The 23,734-nt window shown below is 37.4% G+C and overlaps 1 long non-coding RNA gene across 4 annotated transcripts in view; it reads right to left on the bottom strand.

Annotated features, from left to right (window-relative positions):
* The window catches only part of LOC109028778 (uncharacterized), a 323,598-nt gene that overhangs the window by 176,130 nt on the left and 123,734 nt on the right, over window positions 1–23,734 (bottom strand). The window lies entirely within an intron of this gene.

The raw sequence follows: 23,734 nt of genomic DNA, 5'->3' as shown, positions 1-23,734 counted from the left end.
CCTTTTCTGTGTTCTCTCTCACAACAATTGCAGAAAGTATGGACTATTTTATTCTCATTTTGCAAATAAACAGACTCATTCATTTAATTTGTCTGCAGACCCTCAGTTAGTAAGTGGTAAAAACAGGATTTACATCCAGGAAGCATAGGTGCAGGTTCCATGTCCTTACTACACTGTAGTAGATTAAACTATGGTCCCCCTTCTATGGTCCTGGATCTCACGGTGGTCAGTCTAATACAAGAGACTATTGTTAGACAGTCTAGCACACGAGACTAGACTAGTACATAGGCAACTATAATATAAATTTATGTGATAAAATATGGGACATGCAAAGTATTTGGGAGCAAATAGGGAGGGCAACTAGCCCATCATGGAAGATCATGGAAATGGCCATGTCTATTCTGAAACCTGAATTATAAGTTGGAGTTTGTCAGGCAAAAGAGAGAATAAACAAAAGAGGAAATTGGGATGGTCAGATTGAGTGTTTCAATAGAGAGGATAGTATGTACGAGAGCCCACAATAAAGGAGCATTGGCAGATGAGGGAACTATTTAATGTGACTCCAGGACAGAGCTGTGGCTATAACAATTATTGCACAGATTAGTTGTGAGAATTAGATAAACATACACACACACACACACACACACATATATATGTATATATGCCTTGCTTAGCCTTAAGTCAGTAGTTATGACAAATTCATGCTCAATTTCTTTTGTGTGTTGAGGGTTCCCTTGATCATGAGTCAATAAAAGTCATCTGAAACTGTGCTGTGAGTTACTTTGCAGTCTAAAAGCAAACTTCGTAAATGTGGAAAATCAAGAAAAAACCACTGATTAATTTTTTTCCAGGAAAAATGTAAGACAAAGAACATTAACCCAAAGCAATATTTTGAGCCACATCCTCCCTCTGAAGAGGTCAAGTAATGCTAAAAGAAAGGAAAAAAGGAAGAAGAGGAAGAGAAAAAGGAAGACAAAGAAAGAATATATACAACTTGGACAATGATATAGGCCATGAAAGGAATCTTGACCCTGTGACACTGCTGATCTTCAGGGTGTGCTATGCATATTGTAATCTATGAAGCTGTGCAGTGCACAACCTGTAGTTCAATATATGGTAACACTGTGCCACAAGTGAATATAAAATGTAGCCATGTTGTAGTCCATTTTGGGGAGAAGTTTCTGACTCAGTGATGATCAATACTAGAGTGAGTTAGACTGAAAAAAAAAAAAAAAACAACAACAAGATCCCCATCACCAGAAGTTTCCAAGTAGAGGTAGGGGTACCTTGTTCTACTAGTGATGTCACACGAAGGAGAGAGGCTGAGCAAAATTATCTAAGACTTGTCCTGACTCATTCTAAAGTTCCATGTTCCCATGATATTTATGTCTTTTGACGTTTTTCTTTTAAATGTGTGTGTATAATTAGAACATATTTTTAATGTAGAATATACAGAAAAGTAAAAAAATAAAAAATGTTTCTTTATTTAATTGTGTAATGCACTACTTATACTTCACAAATGTTAACCAAAATACATATGCCACTGCCAACTTTTTGGAGCATTTTCTTCCAGTTCATATTTGCTGCTCATTTGCTGATTCTTCCTCCCCCTAGTGGCAATCAGATAACACTAATCCTATTTTCCCCCATTCATACTATTTGGATGTATTACCAATAATTGAAAATATTTTAATGGTTTCATTTAACTTCATGGAAAAGTTACTTATACATCTGCAAAGTGAGGGCTTCTCTGTTGTTTCAAAAGCCTATTAAGTTATCTAAAAGACCTTAATATTAAATACACTTAGATTTTGTAGTTGTTGATCAATGTGCCTGTCTTAGTTACTGAGACACAGCATTTTAGTCATAAAAGGCAGCAATTACGACATTCTGTAATGCGGCGGTCCCTAACCTTTTTGGTACCAAGTACTGAATTCATGGAAGACAATTTTTCCAACGGCTGGGTTTGGGGGTGGTGGGTTCAGGAATATTCAAGCACATTACATGTATTGTGCATTTTATTTCTATTATTATCACATGGTAATACATAATAAAGTAGTTACACAACTCACCGTAACATAGAATCAGTGGGAACCCTGGGATTTTTTTCCCTGCAACTAGATTGTCCCAAATGGGGGTGATGGGAGACAGTGACACCCCAAGTGTGTTGCTTATGTCCAGTCTACTCTGTAATCTTATTTTGGTTGCTGTCACTGCAGAAAACCCTGCTTCACAAAGATAGGATGTTGGAAATAGAAGCAGGTTTTTGAGTGCTTTCGTGGCATCTCAGGATATTTCGCCTTGACTTTAATCCAGAATGTATAAAGACTTGAAGTTGTCTCAAACATACTTTTAAGGCCACCTCCATTTGCGATTTCAAGCAGTTGATCCTCTTCCAGCACAGACAAAGTGAATTCACCTGGCTTATTCACAAATGGGTTGCAGATCCATTCCTTCCCAGTTGTGGAGGGGGGTCTTTTGTGGTTGGGAAATAATGTTCAGACTCTCTTGAAAGCTGAGATAGGTGATCATGCACCAGCTGGAAGAAAGAAGGCTGGCTCAGCATCTTTCAAAATTTCTTCTAATTTTTGAAACATGTCAAAAATCCCAACATTCGCTCATTGCCCCCATAATTCCAGTTTGGTATTGGATGCAACCACTTTATATGCAGACTTGAACACGGTTGTCATTCTCCCCCGAGGTGACAGATTGAGTTCATTGAGCAGGTTGAATATACCATAAAGTAAGCAAGTCTTGTGACCCATTCTGTGCCACTAAAATGTGCTACCAGTGGTGACTGTTTCTCTAAAAGAAGCCTCCGGAGCAGCTCTCATAACTCAAGGACTCTGGCCAGTGATCTACCTTTAGAAAGCCATCTCACTTCTGCGTATACGAGAAGACGTATGTGCTCTGCGTCCGTATCCTCACAGAGCTGCGCAAACAGAAGTGAGTTAAGGGGATGTACTTTAATGTGGTTGATGATTTTAATCACATACTGGAAAACGTTGTTAAATTTAGGTGACATTTTTTGGCTCATCAGCATTTCTCTGTGGATGACCCAGCGTGTAGACTCACATTAAGAAGTGACCTCTTTGACCCAAGTAGCGAAACCAGAAAGCCATCCAGTCATGGCAGCCACTCCATCTGTGCATATACCAATACCATATGACCAACTCAGTTTCCTGATACGTAATTATTCAAAGACTTCAGTAGCTCTGCAGCTGTGGTGTTGGTTGGCAACAGAAGTGCACATATCATACACATCCTCCTGAAAAATATATTGTACAAAAACAAGCCTTGTTGCTTTGTTGTCAACATCAATAGACTCATCAACCTGGACTGCATACCACAGTGACTCACTAATCCTCTCTAACAATTATGCCTCAATATCTTCTGCTATTTCATCAATTCATCTAGTTATGGTGCTAGCTGAAAGAGGAACATGTGCCACCTTTGGAACTGCAGCCTCTCCTAAAAGTTCACAACAAATGTACTTAGCAGCAGGCAGAATCAACTCTTCACCAATAGTAAAAGTTTTCTTAGCCTCAGCAGTGCGATTAGCCACTAAGAATGATGCTCTCAGTGCAGACACATTTGATGAAGTGGTGGCCTTCAATAATTGTGTCTGTTCTTTGTGTTTGTATATTTTTCTTTTGAAAAAATTCAAAGGTGTGCCTTTTAATGCAGGGTGCTTAGTCTCCATGGGGCACAGCTGTTTTGAAAGTTTCATGGCTTCACTGAATAGCCGATTGCCATATATGATACAAAGTGGGCTTGGACAATGTGAATCTCCTGTTGCAATGAAACCATAATTTAAGTAGAACTCTTGGTATTTTCTTTTAAATGCAGCTTTCTTTTTGTTGGCAGTTTTAGAGTCTTCTGCTGTCTCATCATTGGGTCTTTCCCCTTTTTCAAAGAAGCTCTGCAGGGACGTTTGTTTTTTACTCATTTTAGCTAGGGTTAGCTTGCGGGCTTACAAATACCATGACTGAGACAAGCGCACAGTGTGGAAAAGAGGCACGAATGGAAGTGGTAAATAAAGTAATGTGCAGGCCATCTGCAGACTAAAATAAGTGTCAGATTCTGACTTAAAGCCTGCCACCACATGCAACAGTCAATTGAAGTACATCAACTCACTTGCCAATATAAAGCCTGCTACCAGATGCAGCTTGTCACTTGCCACACACTTATTGCATTTTGATATGAGTCTGTAAGCAATTGATTTATGATGGTCTCTGTGTAGCCAAACCTCTCTGCTAATGTTAATCTGTATTTGCAGCCACTCCCCAGTGCTAACATCACCACCTCAGCTCCACCTTAGGTCACTAGGCATTAGATTCTCAAGGAGCATGCAACCTAGATCCCTTGCATACACAGTTCACAATAGGGTTTGTGCTTCTCTGAAAGTCTAATGCTGCCACTGATCTGACAGGAGGCAGAACTCAGGTGGTAATGCCAGCAATGGGGAGTGACTGTACATACAGACGAGGCTTTGCTCGCTCACTCACTGTTCACCTCGTGCTGTGTGGCCTGGTTCTTGACAGGCTCCGGTCCTTGGCCCTGGGGTTGGGGGCCCCTGCTGTAGTCGAATGAATGGTGGTCCCCAAAAACACACGTTTATTTTCTAACCCCCAGAAACTGTTAATGTGACTCTATTTGGAAAAAAATATATATTTTTACATATATAATTCAGTGGAAAATCTTGAGATAAGATTATCCTAATTTATCCAGGTTGCCCTAAATTCAATGACATGTATTCTTATAATAAGCAAATGAAGAAAAAGGCACAGTCATTGAAAAGAAAGCTTTGTGAAGACACACCCAGAGATTGGAGTTTGGCAACCATAGCCAAGGAATACCTGAAGCCAGTAGACAGTGGAAGAGGGAAGGAAGGATTGTTCCTTAGAGCCTCCAGAGGCAGTGGGGCCCTGCCAACACCTTGATTTCAGACATATGGCTTCCAGAATTGTGAGACAAGAGACTTATGTTGTTTAAAGCTGCCTGTTTGCAGTGGTTTGTTATAGCAGCCACAGGAAAATAACACGTTCTTATATGTATTGTATCAAAATCACAACTGCCAACTGGTCATTTTTACCTGAGTAACACAAAAAATATATTTGAATGTTAGTTTGAAGCTACCTGGCCTATATTTTCTTAATTTTGACATTCAGTTTTAAGATGTTGCTTCTGAAATGTCATTTGCTTCCAACAAATAAAGTTTCTCTTTGCTCTGGAGATTGAAAGTACTCACATATAGCGTTGTGAAGAAGTTAAAATCTGATGCCACCATGAGGGAAAATGCAAGGAGCCCTGGCAGAAAAACATAATATTTGAAGCAATGTCTGGATTATTTAATAAAATGTAGGACTTTCTCTTTCTTTCGCCCATTTCTAAATGTTAACATACAAATAACAACCCAACTTGATTATTGACTACATATCCTTATCATTTTCACTCATGCAGAGCAGTGTTTCCTATAAATGTTTATGGAAAAATTGTTCTTTTATGCACTTAAAATCCTTGCTTGATGGTCTTGAGTTGATTTCTGGCACTGTTCAATGTCAAGGGCACTGCAGTTTCCTCGAACAAAACATCCTGGTTATCTGTAAAAATGCAGCTGCAGATGCAGGCTTTGTAGTGTTAGATCAAGAAGGCCAGCATTTCACAGAATCCTGAAAGTTGACAGATGGACACACGGACACACTCATACAGATGCACATGCACACATAATCTTCTACATACCAGTCTTTGTAGCTACGTTATTGTAGGTGGAGTATCTTGAAGCATGTAAGGAGAGCCACAGTACTGCATGTGGGCATGCACAATGTTTTTGGTTGTATTGACACACAGATGTGTCTTCAAATACCATGCAATCTTTTCAGACACTGGTAAGTAATATGTAAGTGACACTTCTATTACACTGATTGACATTTCATTATCTAAATGCTTTGCCTTCTTTTTGCTTTGGGATTATTAGTCATCAGTTCCTCAAAGCAATTACATTGTCTGTGTTACTCCAGTTATTCAAAGGGCATCGGGGGATTATTTCAAAAAAAATATTAAAATAAAACAAGTCCTTAGAATAATGTCCTGAGCTCAGAGAATTCGGCCACTGGAAAATAAATAAATAAATAAATAAATAAATAATCTTGCAACTCCTATGTTACTTGAAGTTAGGAAAGGCAAATAAGTTATTTGAATCAGTGTCTCACCAGTGAGGTACAAGAATTGGGCAAGATCACTGAGATTTTTTTTTCCAGAAGTGAAAGTTGTGATTTTAAGAGTTGGTGACACCTGTCATTATGCTGAATATGAAACTTTTATCAAAGTGTAGTTACCTCTCCTAACCTCATACCTTAGGAATAAATTACTATTTAGTTTTGCATAGCTGTATATTCAGGATTTCTTTAAAATTTCTAGAAGTATCTCTTTTGCTATTAATATTTCTCTTCTTGGTAGCTTCATAGGACATAAAAAACATTATATTTCTTTGGTTCTAGGGTTATTATTGAATTTTTAAGTATGTTCAAATTCACTCTGTAATGATCTATATAAAGTGAAAGCACTGGGAGAATGAAAATACACATATAAACAATACACAAATGTGAAAGATGGATAAGAGTGCATGGCATCAGGCTTGTGGGTTGATACTGGAATTTATTTAAGCTATGGTCACAAGTATAATGATGAGAAATCAAGAGGAAGGGACTGACCCAAAAGGGAGGCTCTTGCCTGAGTTTCAATACAGGGCATAAATCGAGCAGCCTAGAGCAAGGACTTATGTGAAGGTGAGTATGTGCCAGAAAAGATACAATTGTAGAATGCCGGAGCTAATTGGGCCCTAGAGATCATCAAGTCTAGCCCCTTTCATTAAGACAACAAAAACTAATTTAATTTTTACTATCAGTTAGATGCTGAGTATTTAATGGTAAGCTGGAATAACAAGGAAGGCCCCCCTGCCTTCACTCATGATACATAATCAACCACGGGGAAAACATGGGCTCAGAAAGGGGAAGAGACTTGCTCCAGGTCATCCATCTCATTTGTACTGAGTGAATTCTACAATCTGGGTCTCTGGAATTCTTGAAATGGCTGCCAATAGCTATTAGGCAATAGCACTTATGGGTCACTGCCAACTACCTGACATTCAAATGCTTTGTCTTTTTAGCTGAATAAATTATGTGGCCTGGGCTATCCTTCCCTAAACCTTACTGAGCTACCTACATAGTTTCATGTTCACAAGGCACATGGTCATCAAAGCCTTAACTGAAGATGACAGATTCAGCAACTAACTGTGCAAGCACAACTTTCCGAAAACTACTCCAGCATCTAGCTTGACTGCACCCTAACCCTCTATCATCAGAGATTTCAACTGCTAACTTTTTAAATTTTTTAAAAATTTTATTTATTTATTTTTTGAGACAAGGTCTCACTCTGTTTCCCAGGCTGGAGCACAGTGGCATGATCATAGCTTATTGCAATCTTGACCTCCTGAGCTCAAGTGATCCTTCCACTTCAGCCTCCCAAAGTACTGAAATTACAGGTGTTAGCCACCATGACCAACTTCAAGTGCTAACTTTTTAACATATATTTCTTCCAAATGACCTACACCTTGCAAAGAGCTCTCATGTTGCTGATACGCAGTTGCTTCTGGAGTGAATGCATAAGTTTACTGAATATCCCATCTATAAAATTTTCCAGATGACACGTTGGTAGATATTTAGAAGTGAAGTAACTCAGTTTTAAAGACAGTTGATAGCTTTTCCCTTGAGTCTGAGTCTGTGTGCTCTTGTGTAGGGAAAAAAAGGGTGGTTAAGGACTGGCGGAAAGGTCTCCCTGTTAAAAATATTTTCTCTGACATACTAATCACAGATCATTAGAATTGGAACATTTGCCCCATTTCCTTATGTTATATTTGAGGAACATCATACACAGAATTCAAGTGACAGTCACTTAGTGACAGAGCCCAGGAATTAAGTGGATATTCTGGTGTTAATTCCAGTGTTCGTTCTGTGTTCCGTTGTTGTTGGTTATTTCTTCAAAATTATACATTGCCTCACATAGACAATCTCATTGTTCATGCTAAATTGAATGCAAGAGAGATTAAATATCATTGAGAAGATGTTTTGGTGCTAAGTGTCCTTAACACCAACTGTCATTGGTGGATACCAGCCATCCTTGCTTAAGTACAGGTCTAGTTCTTCACTGAGAGACACATTAAAATACATTTTAAATGAGTACTTGACTTTTTATTTTTATCCAAGCAAAAAAGCTCTCAAAGAGAGTAGTCAACATATATAACTAAGTTACATTAGCCAACCCTTAGTAGATGCTCAGTAAATATTAGTTAGCTGACTAAATAGTCCAAGAGGAAACCTCAAAGATACTTGTAGCAATGAAGAGGCAACATAATTTGGTTTAAAGATCAGAGAATTTAGAATCTTAAGTTTGGGATCTTGGGCCTTTGCTTAAGGTGTTTAAAGCTCAGTTCCTTTAGTAAGAAAATTCAGAAAACAGTACCCACCTCTCAGGACTGTGGGGGAGATTAAATGAAATAATATTTAAAAGTCCTAACCCTTATATTAAATGCTACAAAATATACTTAATAAATACTGATTGTAATTTCTTGCTAGAATATATTTGACTCTCAGAAGAAGCAGAATATTATTTTATGCAGTGGTTCTTGAAAGTTGAGAGATGGGCTGATTGCATGACAGTCATCAGAGAAACTTGGAAAAATATAGATTCTTGGAATTTACCCCAACGTACTGAGTCAAAACATCTGAAAAAGGGGCCTGGGAACCTCAATGTTTGTTTGTAGCTCTTTAGGGCATTCTAATATGCACCCTTATTTGGTAATACTGATTTTTTTATGAACAGCACTCCCTTGATTTAATGATCTAAATCCTCTTTCTGGAGGCTCCGTAACTCTGGTTACATTTTTTTTTTTTCTGAATACAGGTTGTTTTATGGCTAATCTATTGCTTTTTTTTCATATTTTAGGTGAGCATTTGAGTATTCTCAGCCAAGTAATAAACATGATGTAGCAAACATCTTTGGCCATAAATTGACATTTGTTATTTAATTTCTAAGTAAACTTAGGAGGGGACACGTGTGCACACACACACTTCTCTGGGAGAATATTACATGTTCATAACTTAAGATGACTATGCTATAGGCAGACAAATAGATTTATTTATAAATAGATTTATCTTTGCAAGTGAAAGATTCAGTTATTTCTCTACTTTACAAATTACTTCTGTAATTGGTAAAAAAAACAGCAACGCATGCCATTTGGTCATTTACTACCTAAATTATATATGCCTACTTGATTAGAAAACCAATTTTTATTTTCTTGTCACAAGGTGTGACTTCCAAGCATTGACTTTAATATTGTCACAAGAATTTTCCAAAAGATATCTGCCAAAATTGACACCTAATGAAACTTCTAGACACAACAAACATATTTTTTTGGCAAGTTAATTTGAAATGTCATTTTCCCTTAACGGGGACAGCTAGACGTCTTTGTCAAATAGAATGAGTTTATGAGGCTACCTGAAGCCTGGTTCATGCAGTAGCACAAACTATTTCTGTGAATTTGGCCTAGTCACTTAATATCTTTGCATATAAATGATCTCGTGAAATAAAATTAAATATTGAATAAATAGTTTTTAAGTTTCTTCCAGTTTGACCTAATAATATTTTATGAGTTTATAGGTTTCCTTAACACTGGGGACAGGAACAATCTAGAATAAACTATCTAAAATGAAACTGTACAGGTCTCATCAACGGAATAGGAAAAACAAAGATTTAGCTTCATAGATTTATCAAAATGAGAATTAAAAAAACTATAAATCTCACTAAAAATGTGCATGTGACTTATGGTTATCCAGAGGCTCAGTTATAGGCTACCCTTTGAGAGTTATTAACTAGGAAGCATCCCAACAATAATGGGTAATTGCCTTAGAAAACCCAGTCTGGCATAGCTTGAATGAGTCTGGTTCCTATTCACAACCCATCATTTAAAAAGGATACATCATTTAAAGGATAAATATAAAATTTGAACTTTATAGTCTAATGAAATGATGCTCATCAAAATTTTGATGTTTCTTAAATCTACACAAAGTGGCACAAAGGGAGCCCGGAGCATAGCCAGGCAAGAGAAGGCTCCGATTTGACTTGTATTCTCCTTAATTTCCCACAGGATTCCTTCTCCCCACTGGGGGAAATATGGACGATGATGAGGAGAATGATGACCAGCGTAATGTAGGATGCCTAGTCATATTCCTTTAATACAATTAGAAATACATTCAGAGCCCCAGCATGAGCTATCTATTGCAACCACTTTTCCTCAGCCAATTTATACTCAAATCCATCAATACCACTTAACATGCACTGCTGTTCAGGCTCATTCGGCGTTTTCTTTCTTAGTCTCCAAGCACCATGCACATCAATGCATCAACATATTCACCATCACCCAGACAAGACTGCCTCTTCATAAGCTTTGTCTGTAGCATTTGCTCTTCCTTCACATTATTTGTCTATTTGTCCCTTTCTTATCTTTTACTCTTTTAAATTGTAGAAAAGGGAGGTTCCCACTATTTTGAAAATAAAAGGGAAATAGTTGAGCTCTAGCTACCTCCTTTAATGTTAAAAATTATTCTGTTCAGGCAATGAGTGGGTATATGTCCTTTGTTTGCCAAGATGTCACCCTTTTGTTCCTTTCCTTTCTCTTCCCACATAATTGCAATTCTTTCCAGAGAGCTTGTAAATCCCTGCGCCCAGGTTGCCTGGCAGGACATACAGCTCCCCCAGTGTTATAATGCATTGACATAGTGTGTATGAGAAGTTAACTTTGATAGGAAGTTAGAAGATAAGAAAGGTTCTAGTAACTGGCTCTGTGACTCAGGGCAAGCTACTTCTTTCTGAGCTTTACTTTTTTCATTTGAATAATTAGGTAATTCAACTAAATCAGTAGATTTTGAGTGGACACTGCAAGGCCTGAACTAGAATATGAGGAAGAGACATGTGGTTTGGCCTTTTCAACACTCACTGGGTTTTCATTTGAAGGAAAATAAACAACAACAACAACAACAAAAACCACTAGGAAATGTTTAATGGCCTTTCTAGTCGTATGGTCCACAATTTGGGAAGTAATAAGATTATGATAACCATAATAACGTTTTTAATATTGCTTCATGGTTTGTAAAGGATTTTGAATCCATGATATAGGAAATAAACGAAGCTCACCACAATGAGAACAAGCAAAGGCTATTTATTCAGAGCTTGCTAAAGTAAGGAAATCAGCCACCATCCCTTATTCTGGCAAAGACTCCAAGGCAGGCAGAAGAGTGAGAAAGCCTTACAGTGGAAAAAAAGGAAAACTTTGGTTATGCTGGCACGGGGAAGCTATAGACAAGCTAACTAGAAGCAGGGTATCGTATGTGATTGATTAGGTGTGCATATTTGGCTTTATCCCATTGTTCCTAAGTTGGAAATGAGGGCAAAAATTAGAAAAGCTTTCAGTTATTAGATTTCTCACTCTGCATGAGAGGTGACTCTCAGGGCAGCATCTTGATTTCTGATTAAAAAGGGGGAAAAAAGAGAATTGAAGAGTTGCAAGAACCACTGTCACCTAGAGGAGTCAGGAAATTTAAACATATACAATATCCAGGTATTAAAGAGGACCTAAAGAGGGAGAAAGGCATCTGTGTGACCTGTGTTATCACTTGTGCTCACAGAGGACTAAGAGTGAGGGTTAGTAATTGTCTGATGTTTGGAAAATGTAAAATGTGTCTTGTTTAATTTTTGAAAGCACTGCATTTCGGTGGCTCCTTAGAATGGTCTTTAAGGGGGTGCTTTCATCTAAACAGTCATTCCAAACTCCAAGAGACAAGATATTTAAAAAGAAGAGTGACTTGACATATATACAGTAGCCACCTCCGTGATAAAGTACCGAAGGCTCTTTTTCCTCAGATTATCTTCCTAGATGGGCCTGCTACAGTACCAGATAGCCTCTCATTACTCTTTCCAGGGAGTGACTGGGGCTTCAGAGTGTAGTGGAAGGGATGCAAGACCAGCGGTCAGAAGACCTGGATCTTCTCTGGGCTCTTCCATGTACCATGTGACTTTAAGCTAATCTCCAACCTTTTTTGGCCTTGATATTCTCACTGTAAAGGATGAGGTAATCATTCCCACTCTTCCTTCCTCTGTGAGATTATTGTCAGCCAAAAATAAGATTATTGATGGCAAGAGGTCTTTTAACTTTTAAAGATGCTTACACCTTTTGCTTCTTCTGTCCCTGATTTCTCTCCCTGACTTTCCACCCTCTTCCCTTCATCTCTTATTATCTTCTCTTTTCCTCATTTCCTTTTTTCCCACTTTATTTCAGATATGACTAAAGGCAGATAGTAATTCATTAAGTTGATTAGCCAACCTGTCATTTAACAGAGATGTGAGAGAAGTGAAAAAGAGACAAGTAAGTTTCATTTAGTCTCTAGAGGCAGGACTTGGGACTTCCAGAATGGCTGTGCGAGGAGGTTGGTGGATTATCTCCCTGGGTAAAAAAGTCATTTAACTAGTTATAATTATAAAACATAAACAATCCACTGAAATCTCTGAAAGTTGTCCTAACAGCATGCATCAAATGGAGAAACAGGGGTACGAGACGCCCTATGAAATCTGAACAGGAAGAGTGAGAATCTGCTGCATTTAGGCCAGGCCAGGCCGGGACCTGCTCCTATCCCATGCACAGCTTCCCCATCAGCTCTCAGATTTAGAACTGCTTGTTCAGGTGCTCTATTTTGGGTGGTTATGGCCAAGAAGACAAGGCTGTCTGCCCCTGCAATTCCTAGTCTCGGGCAACCAACAGTTTTACTCTGAAAGGAGCAGGCCACAGGCATCTCTTAGATCTGCCCTCCAAACTCCATGTTACAAGTTTTATTTTGGGTGAGCATGGTCGAGAGGAATGAGGCTCCCTTCCCTCACCCAAGTTTCCACTCATTGGACAAAAGCCCTGCCTTAGACACAACAGGTCAAAACTCTTGGGGCCCAACTTGTTTATAGTATAGAGGTTTTATGCTGGGAAGGATAAGCTGAAAAGATAAAAGGCTGCTGTACCCCTGAGTGCTGCTAAAGTAAAGGAGTCAAAGGACTGCTGTTCCCAACTCCCAGCTTTCAGCTTCAGGGCTCTGACTAAAACGACTGACTTTATTTGGCACAAAGCATGAGGGAGTTCATGGCTAAAGATAAATGCAGATTTTGTTAACAAGTGATTAAGCGTAGCTGGTAGTTCTATGATCCCATTGAAATTAAAAATGGAAGACCAGCCAGAAGTAATAACAGAAAAAGACAGCCAAGGAGACACCTCTTGGGATCACACTTATCCCTGGGGGTGTGAAAGGGAGTGTGCATACACTAGGCTGCATTCATTTCAAGTAATCAGAATGGGACGTGGGGCGGAATGGAAAGAATTCCTTAAGCAACACAGAGATCCATCAGCAAAAGGCGGAAGCCTCACTGACTCAAGAGGATTAAGCACAACATCTAACTGAACACTAGCTGAACAATGTAATCCTCTGATCCAGGGTCAATACCTAGAAACCAGGCTTAAAAGTAATCACTCTCCACCCTGGTGGTCTGGAAGAGTGTGTCTGGCCAAAGCTGAGCCCTCTCATGAATAACTGGAGAGGAAACTTCTGAGCTATTAGTCCCTGGTTGAATGTGAAACATAAACTTCCTGAATTATGAAAGCAATATCCAAGCCAAACACACACACACACACACACACACACACACACACACACACACATCCAGAGGTAATGAGTGGTGAAAATTTAACTGACCAATGGGGCTGAAGCACAACCTTTAACCAATATTTGGGGTTTATGGACTCAGGGGCTAATCTCAGGAAGCTGAGCTAAAAGACGCAAACAAGGAGAAAAATTTTGAGAAGGGACATCTGAGGCTGCACATGGGAGGGAAAATGGACTTCACAAAATCAATTCAGACAAATTACTAATAAACAAACAAAACAAATGCCAAAACAAACAATAGCAACAAGTCACAGAGGCAGAGGAGTCAATATATAATTCAAAGTGCTTAGCACATTGCCAGGCTCATATTAATCACTAGTTTAGAGTCAAACTGACTGAGTCCTAACATTGTTCTGACACTCACTTGCTGTGTGATCTGTGCAAACTGCTTTTCTCCTCTGTGTCTTAGGTTTCCTGTAATTCAGTGATAATCATATTGATACTTCAGGGTTGTTGTGAAGATTAAATTAATTATGCATGAAAATAACTGACACGTAGTCTATGCCCAAGTAATATTAGCTATTATCATAATTAGGTATGGGTTTTCCTCTTTTCCATATATAATGTGTGCTGGTTACCGAAATCCCTCTAATAGATTACTATCCACTTTGAATCAATTATGAATGCTTTTAAAATGTCAATAGTCCTGGGAAGGTTTGTCTACGATGTCATGGACACTTGTAATAAATATGTTCACCACTTTTTCATTGCCAGAGACTAAATGGGGCAGGAAAGCTTATGTTTGACCAAAAGAAAGGGGAACATCATGATGGAAAGAAGAGGGCCAAGGAGGTTAGCAGATGCTAAATGACAAATTTCACTGATGTTGCATTTTCACTTAGTCCAAGACATCTATGCCCACCCTAATGAGTTAGAACAGAATTCTGGAGGTGAGTGGCATTCAACTGCATAGATCAAGTCTTTCTGATTTCTCTAAAACTCAACACCCCATTGCTGTTGCTAGGTAAGCTAATCCTGTGATTTATTTTTGATTGTGAATAGACAGAAAGACAAACTATATCACAAGATCCCTCTAGAATACTGCAGGATTATTTGGCTCAGCATTTCTTACAAGCCAAACGCTAGATCAACATCACCATCCATGATTCCATTTGCTGGCATTAAAGCCCAAATCTTCCCCAGAGCTTTTCTGACTGCAGAACAGGTCTTGCTAACAAATAAACTTAAATGCTTTATTACAAAAGGAAAAATGCAGGAAACGGAAAGCCACCAATCTCCCTTACACTAGGCTCACGAAGAAGGGAAATACAATCTTTCTTGCAACTAGAATTTGGTTTCCTCGGTTTTAGCCATAGACATGACAATAAATATAAATTGCCTCAGGGCACGTTTTTATTTAAAAAATCCCATTTACAAAGGTTAGCAGTTGCATTACAATTTGAGTAAGGTTTATAAAAAAATGGCTTTATGTGCTGGGTACTTGTTTTATTTCTGAAAACAAATTAGCCATCATTCTGTGCTCCTGATTAGAGCTTTGTGTTTCCTAGAAGCCTTATTCTTTTAATTATTCTCAAAGTTTATAAAACAGATAACTTTTTCCTTTTTATTATTTACATTTATTAAAAGCTACTCTACCCTAAAACTTAAAGTATAATAAAAAAAAAATTTTCAAACATTAACGAAATAAGGACAATGGTGTGAAAAACCCCACAAACACATCTTTCAGACTCAAGAATTATTTAGGTTTTGCCACACTTGCCTTATCTGTCTCTTTATATTCAATTTTCTTTTCTACTTGTTTTTTCTTTTAAACACAAATCCTTGTAACCATCTAATGCTTAGTTTATAATCATATTTCCTCAGTTGTTTCCTTACAACTTAAAGTATGGGTTGCTTAAATAAGGGTTCAACCCACATCTATCATTACATATGGTTGTTATGAATCTGAGCCTCTTTAATGCTGGACTAGTACATTTCCTTTTTTTCATGCTATTGATTTACGTAAAAAGAAAACAAAATAGGTCAGCCAATTTGAAGGACGTTCCATATTGAAGATATGTCTTTGTTTTTTCTAACCTTATTATTTCCTGAAAACTGGAAATGAGCTCCCATGGCTTACATTCTACTAGAATCAGGTTCAACCATTTGGTAAGAATATTTTACAGATGGTGCTAAATATTTTATATTCACCATATCAAGAGACACAAAATATGTAACTATCTCTTGGTGATGCTATGATTTACCTGTGAGTTCAGGGTGTGACAGCCCCATCCTCTTATTCTTTTTCTTATCAGCATTTCCCATTATTGTCTCCTGTTTTTAATTATTGGTGCCAGCCCCAATGATTAAATAGGAAATTGCAAAATATTTGTAATTATATCATTTCTTCTACATATATTAGTAATAATTATTTTAACAAAGAATAACTTTTCAATATTTAGATAATAGTATGATTTGAGCAAACTGAAAAACAATTCCAATAAGAAAAGCATTTAATTCTTAAGTTGTTAGAGAAAGGATTTGGGGCCTGTTACTTCTAATATAACCAATTAATTGGGAGAGGTGTAGATAGCTCTCTTCTCCTACCTCTTTCTTTCTTCTACATATCATCATAATTTTACAGGTTTTTATATATGAAATGAGTCTGAATCAATTTCAATTATTATTTTTTCAATGCTTAAATTTTGTCATTTTTGAATCTTTGGCCATTAGAAGTCCCTTCATGTTTGACAGTGACCCTTTGACATGACATATGTCTTTGTGCATCCCCTTTCTTTCCAGCAAAAAGAAATGACAGACTTATGGAGTACCTATGTTTCCCCACATCTGGGATTAGACATTACCTCTGGGGCTCTGGGCCCACAACCTGGGAACTAGATGAACTAAGTGTTCTCAATCTCTCATTACTTTCAAACATTTCCTGTTGTGAAAGTTAGAAAGTATGTATCTTAAGAAAAACAGTAATGATTTTATTCTAGTATGTCCTATTAAAATTTGCTGCTATGTTTTTTAAAAGCACACAAATAACTCTTTTACCTGTGTTTTTAATTATGGCCTTTAGTTTATAAAGTTTTATTGTTTGGTTAAATTCTACCTTGTCTGATATCAGAATTACAACTTCTTCTTTTCATTTGTATTTTCTTCGTGTATCTTTGCCCATCCTTTTATTTTTAACTTTTCTAAATCATTTTACATTAGGTGTGTCTCTTGTGTTCAGCAAACAGTTGGATATGAATTTGTTAGCCAATCTAAACATCTTTTTAGTTTTTTTAATAAAGCTAAGCACATTTATATTTACTAATGAGCTACTCAAAATTCTAATTTCTATCATATGATTTTGCATTATATTTATATAATCACATGCTTACATACAGTAAATCTTTCACTACATTATAATTTTTTTAAATGTTGATGGTATTTATTTTGGTTTTTAGGATAGTTTATCTTTTTGTTCTAGTGGTTTTCATTATACCAGTACCTTTCTTTATATAATATCCGTAGCGCTGTCTTTTCTGGATGATGTCTACTAGCTACTTACAATGAACAATAATAAAGATAGCTAGCATCAATTTTTCTCATTTTCTCCCCTCCATTACTTAATTTCAATGACAAACATTGCCTTAAAGATATTTTCGACTCTTTAAAAATGCTTAAGCTTTTGTTATTTCATTTTTCTTACAAGTCAATACTAATGAGGTCATCAGCAACCATATTCCATTATCCACTTAGTCCCATCTTCTCCCATTTTTGTTATTTATATTACATCTATATTGTCAGATTATATAACATTTACAAACTAGTTTGTCATCTTTATCTTGTTGATTTATTCCTCAAAGCTCACTCCTGGGATCTACACTATACCTTATCCAGTCATTTTTGGGTGCCTGAGCCTTTCTAAGGCATTTCTTAGGGAGCATTTATGAGACCAATATTCCCTAAATGGTCAGGAGACATTTTGGAAGATTAAGAAACTACACTGTTACTGTGTGTATTAATCCATTCTCACACCACTATAAGGACATAACTGAGACTGCGTAATTTATAAAGGAAGAGGTTTAATTGACTCACCGCTCTGTAGGGCTGGGGAAGCTTCAGGAAACTTACAATCATGGCAGAAGAGGAAGAAAATATGTCCTTCTACACATGGCAGCAGCAAGAAGAATTATAAGTGAAGGGGTGGGGGAAAGCCCCTTATAAAGCCATTAGATATCATGACAACTCACTATCATGAGAACGGCATGAGAGTAACTGCTCCCATGATTAAATTACTTCCCAAGGGGTCCTTCCTATGACATGTGGGGATTATGGGAACTACAATTCAAGATGCAATTTGGGTGTGGACACTGTCAAACCATATCATTCTGCCCCTGGCCCCGCCCAAAGCTCATGCATGTCCTCAGATTTTAAAACACAATCATGCCCTTCCAACAGTCCCCTGAAGTCTTAACTCATTCCAGCATTAACTCAAAAGGCAAAGTCCAAAGTTTCATCTGAGACAAGGCAAGTTTCTTCCACCTATGAGCCTGGAAAATCAAGAGCAAGTTAGTTACTTCCTAGATACAATGAGTGTACAGGCATTGGGTAAATACAGTTGTTGCAAGTGGGAGAAAATCACCCACATAAAGGAGGTACAGACCCCATAAAAGTCCAAAATCCAATAGGGCAGTCATTAAACCTTAAAGTTCCAAAAGTATCCCCTTTGACTCCATGTCTCACATCCAGGTCACACTGATGCAAGAGGTGCACTCCCACAGCCTTGGGCAGCTCTGCCCTGTGGCTTTACAGGCTATTGACCCCCTCTTTCATGACTGCTTTCACAGCCTTGAATTTCTCCCCAGAAAATGGGTTTTTCTTTTCTATCACATTGATAGGCTGCAAATTTTCCAAACTTTTATGCTCTGCTTCCTCTTGAATGCTTTGTCACTTAGAAGTTTCTTCTACCAGATAACCCAAATCATCTCTCTCAAGTTCACAGTTCCACAGATCTCTAGGGCAGGGGCAAAATGCTGTCAGTCTTTTTCATAGCAAGAGTGACCTTTACTTCAGTTCCCAATGAGTTCCTTATCTCTGTCTGAGACCATCTCATCATGGACTTTATTGTCCATATCACTATCAGCATTTGGGTCAAAGCCATTCAACAAGTCTCTAGGAAATTCCAACCTCTCCCACATCTTCCTATCTTTTGAGCCTTCCAAGTCTCTAGAAACTTGTAAACTTTCCCACATTTTCCTGTCTTCTTCTGAGCCCTCCAAGTTGTTCTAACCTTTGCCTGTTACCCAGTTCCAAAGTGACTTCCACATTTTCAAGTATCTTTACAGCAGCACCCCACTACCGGGTACCAATTTACTGTATTAGTCCATTCTCATGCTGCTAATAAAGAGCTGCCTGAGACTGGGTAATTTATAAAGGAAAGAGGCTTAATTGGCTCACAGTTTAGCATGGCTGGGGAAGACTCAGGAAACTTACAATTATGATGGAAGAGGAAGCAAACATGTCCTTCTTCACAAGGCAGCAGGAGAGAGAAGAATGAGCAAAAGGGGTAAAGCCTTTTATAAAACCATCAGATTTCATGAAAACTCACTCACTATCATGAGGATAATGTGAAGGTAACTGCTTCCATGATTAAATTACCTTCTACTGGGCCCCTCCCAAGACACGTGGGGATTATGGAAACTACTATTCAAGTTGAGATTTGGGTGGGGACACAGCCAAACTATATCACTGTGAGGCACTGCTGGCAGTCCTAGAATAGATATTTATTAGGTACCAACCATGCCAGGTGATTCAGTGATTGTTAAACTGAAGCTCTTGCCTTCAAGAATTTCACAGCTTTTATTATGTAATAGTGCTCTTTTGCACTAGGAATCTCAGAGTTCTGCTAAGGTATTTCCTTGTTCAGGTAAATTATCAGCTATATTTCTGAACACCAGATTTTGGACTCTTCAAGATCAATCTATTCCTTTGCATCTGGCCCAGGCTACAGCCCTCCAGATGACTAAGAGTTGCACTAATGTTCATGGAGATTAATGTCAGGGCTGGAGAAACTTTATGGTCTCTATAAGAAACCACCGGACCATACTAGATTTTAAAATATCTCAAATTTATCCATGATCTCTTTTTCATTCTCTTGCTAAACTCCTTTTTCTTGTCAGCTATCTGGTGTCATGAGGCTACCTGCCCTTTTCCCAATGCATACACAATGCTGTAAACCTTCCTTAGTTTATCTCCCTATTCCCATCAAGGTTGAATTGAACTTTATTCCATTTACCCAGGACATTACTCTTATCCAATTCACTGTACTACTCAGGGAATGAAAATAGATTTCATTTTCTATGCAAACTTTCATACAGTGTGCATAAAAATACTGCACTAAAACAGCTTCTAAGGCCACATCCCATCTCAGTAGGGCTATTGTAATTAATTATGGATGTTTGCCAAAGGATGAAGGAATGCCAGATGGAAACCCTGTTATTTGCGAACCTACACTAACTCATGATGATACTGTGCTACTTTATATAATCTGGCTCACTTATATTATGAGCTCTTTTAAGATTTGGGGCTCATTAAGTATTTGAATTTTTAATCAGATAGCAACAAGAAAATACGAGGAAAATTTCAATGTAGACACTCCCATTTCTTGAAGACTTTTAGAGAGTAAATATTTTTGGTTGATTAAATGACATGGTCATCTTTTTGATACTTAATGGCATTAACTAAATGTCTTAAGTAAAGTTCTTGGTATTCAGTGATGAAAAGCATATTTACTTTAGAGCTTAATTTTAATTATGGAAACAAGCTAATAAACAAAATTGATATTATATCATAGTTATTTGTAAGAGCTTTGTGCACTTGCTTTGGGAACATCAAAAAGGTCTAGTTCAGAAAATCTGGTCAGAGAAATCTTCCCAGGGGGAATGGTGTTTAAGCTGATTGCTAAAGGATAAATTGGATTTGGCAAATACAGGGTGCTGATGAGGGAGAGTTTTTGCAAGAACAGAGAACACTTGGCACTAAAGCATGATGTACTTGTAGAGCTAGTAATTCACTTCAGTGTGAATGTAGAGTAGGATGCAAGTGGGTATGTAGAGAACTGAGACTACAGTGACAGGCAGAGACCAGCCATTATGTGGCAGAGACACACATCATGTGTCCTTGTGCCAACTTAAGGCTTGTATTTAAACAATCCCTGTTAAAACAGACTATGGGAAGCTCCAAGATATTTTAAGCAGAAAATGCAATAATAAGAATGAAAGATTTTGTAATAAAATATGCAGGTTAAAACTATAGACCTAGCATTCATTAATTCATCTAACTACTTACCATCTAATAAATAAGCATCTACTATGTTTTCACCACTATTCTAGGAACTGAGGATTTAATAGTTAGCAATAGCAGACATGATCCCAGTTCTCCTGGCTGCAAATTCAGCTTGCCTTTCTTACTTTTAGATCCAATCCTCTGGTATACTCTAGCCTGCCTCTATTTACATTATTAATTTATCTGTTGATTAGCTTACTCCAATTTGCTTGCTGACACTTAAAAATATCTTCCTATTTAGAAAGTAATAAAAGTATACAAAACCAATAAACCTACTAACCAAACAAACAAACAAACAAACAACTCGCTCTTCATCACACTCCTTCTATTGTGGAATTTCCTTGCTCCTCTTCATAGAACAGCCAATTACTTCCTCCCCTTTCTCTTCATCCCAAGAAGGATTTTGTTCCTACCATTTCACCAAAACAGCTTTTATCAAGGTCGTTGTTCTCCATCTTTGCAAACTCATGATGAATTCTCTTTCTCTACCTCTTCAATCTCTCAGCAGCATCTGATACTCTTTCTTGCAGCACTTTCTTGCCAAGCTTTGTGACTCAACACCCTCCTGTTTTCCCTGTAATACCTTCCAGATTTCTCCCTCTCAGACTTCTTTGTTGACTTCCCTCAATCTGTCTGGACTCTAAAAGTTGCAGTGACACATGGTCTGTAATCCCCTGTCCTTCTTCATCTAGATTCTCTATTTAATTGATTTTATTTAGTTTCATAGCTTAAATGCCACTTGTATATTTATAACTCCCTGATGTATACATCTTATTTTACTCCCAGGGCTCCAGAAATGCGCAAATGTCTTCTCAATGTTTCCACTTGAATGTCTCATAGACATGCCAGGCTAAACATACACATCAAAAATAAAACTTAAGATTCTTCACTATCCACTTTCCCTCAGATCTGCTTCTTCCCCAGTCTTTATCACTTGAGTAAATGGCACCACAATTCACCGGCCAACAATTTAGGAGTCAGCCTTGGTGCATGTCTTTCCCACTTGCCACTCTTCACATTCAACTCTTAGCAAGCCTTGTTAGCTTCTTGCAAAATATATTCAAAATACAACCCCTTTTATCATATCCTCTGCAGCTTCCCTAGCTACTATCATGCTGCCTTAGAGTGAGCATAATAACCTCCCAATGAGTTACCTTGCTTTGATTCTGCTCCACATAGTCTCTTCAGAGAGCAGCCAGTGTTGTTTCTCAAATGCAAATATGGACATATTCCACAGGCCTTTTCTCCTACTTCTGCTAGTATCTTCCCATTACAACTGCAATATAATCTAGGCAGTGGGGTGGAGGAAGTGGAAAAAAAAATCTCATCTCCTCCCTTTTAAGAAGAACTTCCAGTAGTACCAAAAGGCACTTCTTAATATTGCACTGGCTGCAACTCAGTTATATAGCAACACTTAGCTACAGAAGAGTACAGGAAATGTGTTACTGTTTCTTGGTGATCATTAGAGCTCTATTACTAAGAAAGAATTACTGATATCAGGATAAATAATCAGCAGTCTCTGCCTCATTGCTCAAGTGACTCCTCATTAGAAGGGCCTTTATTGATCACTGTATATAAGGTATACATATTGTTATCTTATTATTTTGGTTTATTGTCCTCAAAACACATCACTACCTGAACTTATGATACTGATCAATCCTTGTCTGTCTATTCTTCTAGAATTTTCTCTATCTAACCATATGTTTATTTGAAATCTGTTCACATATTTATTGTCTTTTTTTTTTATTTGAATATAAAGACTCAAAAACCTGGGACATTATATGTCTGTTGGATAACCATATTCCCAGCAACTAAATCAATGCCTGTTATTTAATAGGCACCTAATGCATTTATACTGAAAATAATTTCCTCTGTGAAGTGGAAGATGAGGTTGTATCTCCTGTGAACAAAAGTATATGTGTGTATGATTGGATGGCTCCTGGGGATATCAGAGTTTTAAGAGAATTGGTAATGTTTAAAATGGTTAAGGAGAATGTGAGAGAAATGGTAAGGTTTGTGTATGATGTTCAAGGCCCATGTGAGACTGGTTATCATATATTTTATGATGTAAATGTTTGGTAATACGACTTTCTCCAGCAGTGCTCAGTTAGTAGGATTCAGATAACAGGAAATAACTAGTTGTTAATCTACTGTTGAGAGTTTAAGATATTGGCAAAAGTATTGTTGAAATAGTGAAAATTTTTTATTTTTCTTGGTCATTATATAGAAAACAATGACTACAGTTATAATAAGTAATTTGGATGAAAATAATAAAAAGAGAAATGAGTTAGAAGAGAATAATAATAGTACATATTAATAGTGTTTTTAGGTTCAAAGTGGTAGTGTGTGCATGTGTCTTTATGTAATCTCATAAATGTATAAATTTAATTTTCATGAGTGTATAAATAAAAATAACCTATGACATTTTCAAAGCAGACATTACTATCCTTATTTTACAAATGAGGAAATTACAAATGAGTTTGATGACTTCCCCAAACACAACAGGAAATTAAAGTAAAAAGCAGAACAGGGATCAAAATTTCCTGAACGTTTGTCTAATTCTCCAAAAGATATATATAGGAGACATCCTGCTGTCTTCAATTAGAATGGTTTCATTAACTTGGTTTGAGTACTTTAATAAT

The sequence above is a fragment of the Gorilla gorilla genome, chromosome 9 (assembly GCF_029281585.2).
Source record: "Gorilla gorilla gorilla isolate KB3781 chromosome 9, NHGRI_mGorGor1-v2.1_pri, whole genome shotgun sequence".
In the NCBI taxonomy this organism is placed as follows: domain Eukaryota; kingdom Metazoa; phylum Chordata; class Mammalia; order Primates; family Hominidae; genus Gorilla; species Gorilla gorilla.
The sequence above is the reverse complement of the archived record's forward strand: the minus strand, read 5'-3'. Positions and strand labels throughout refer to the sequence as shown.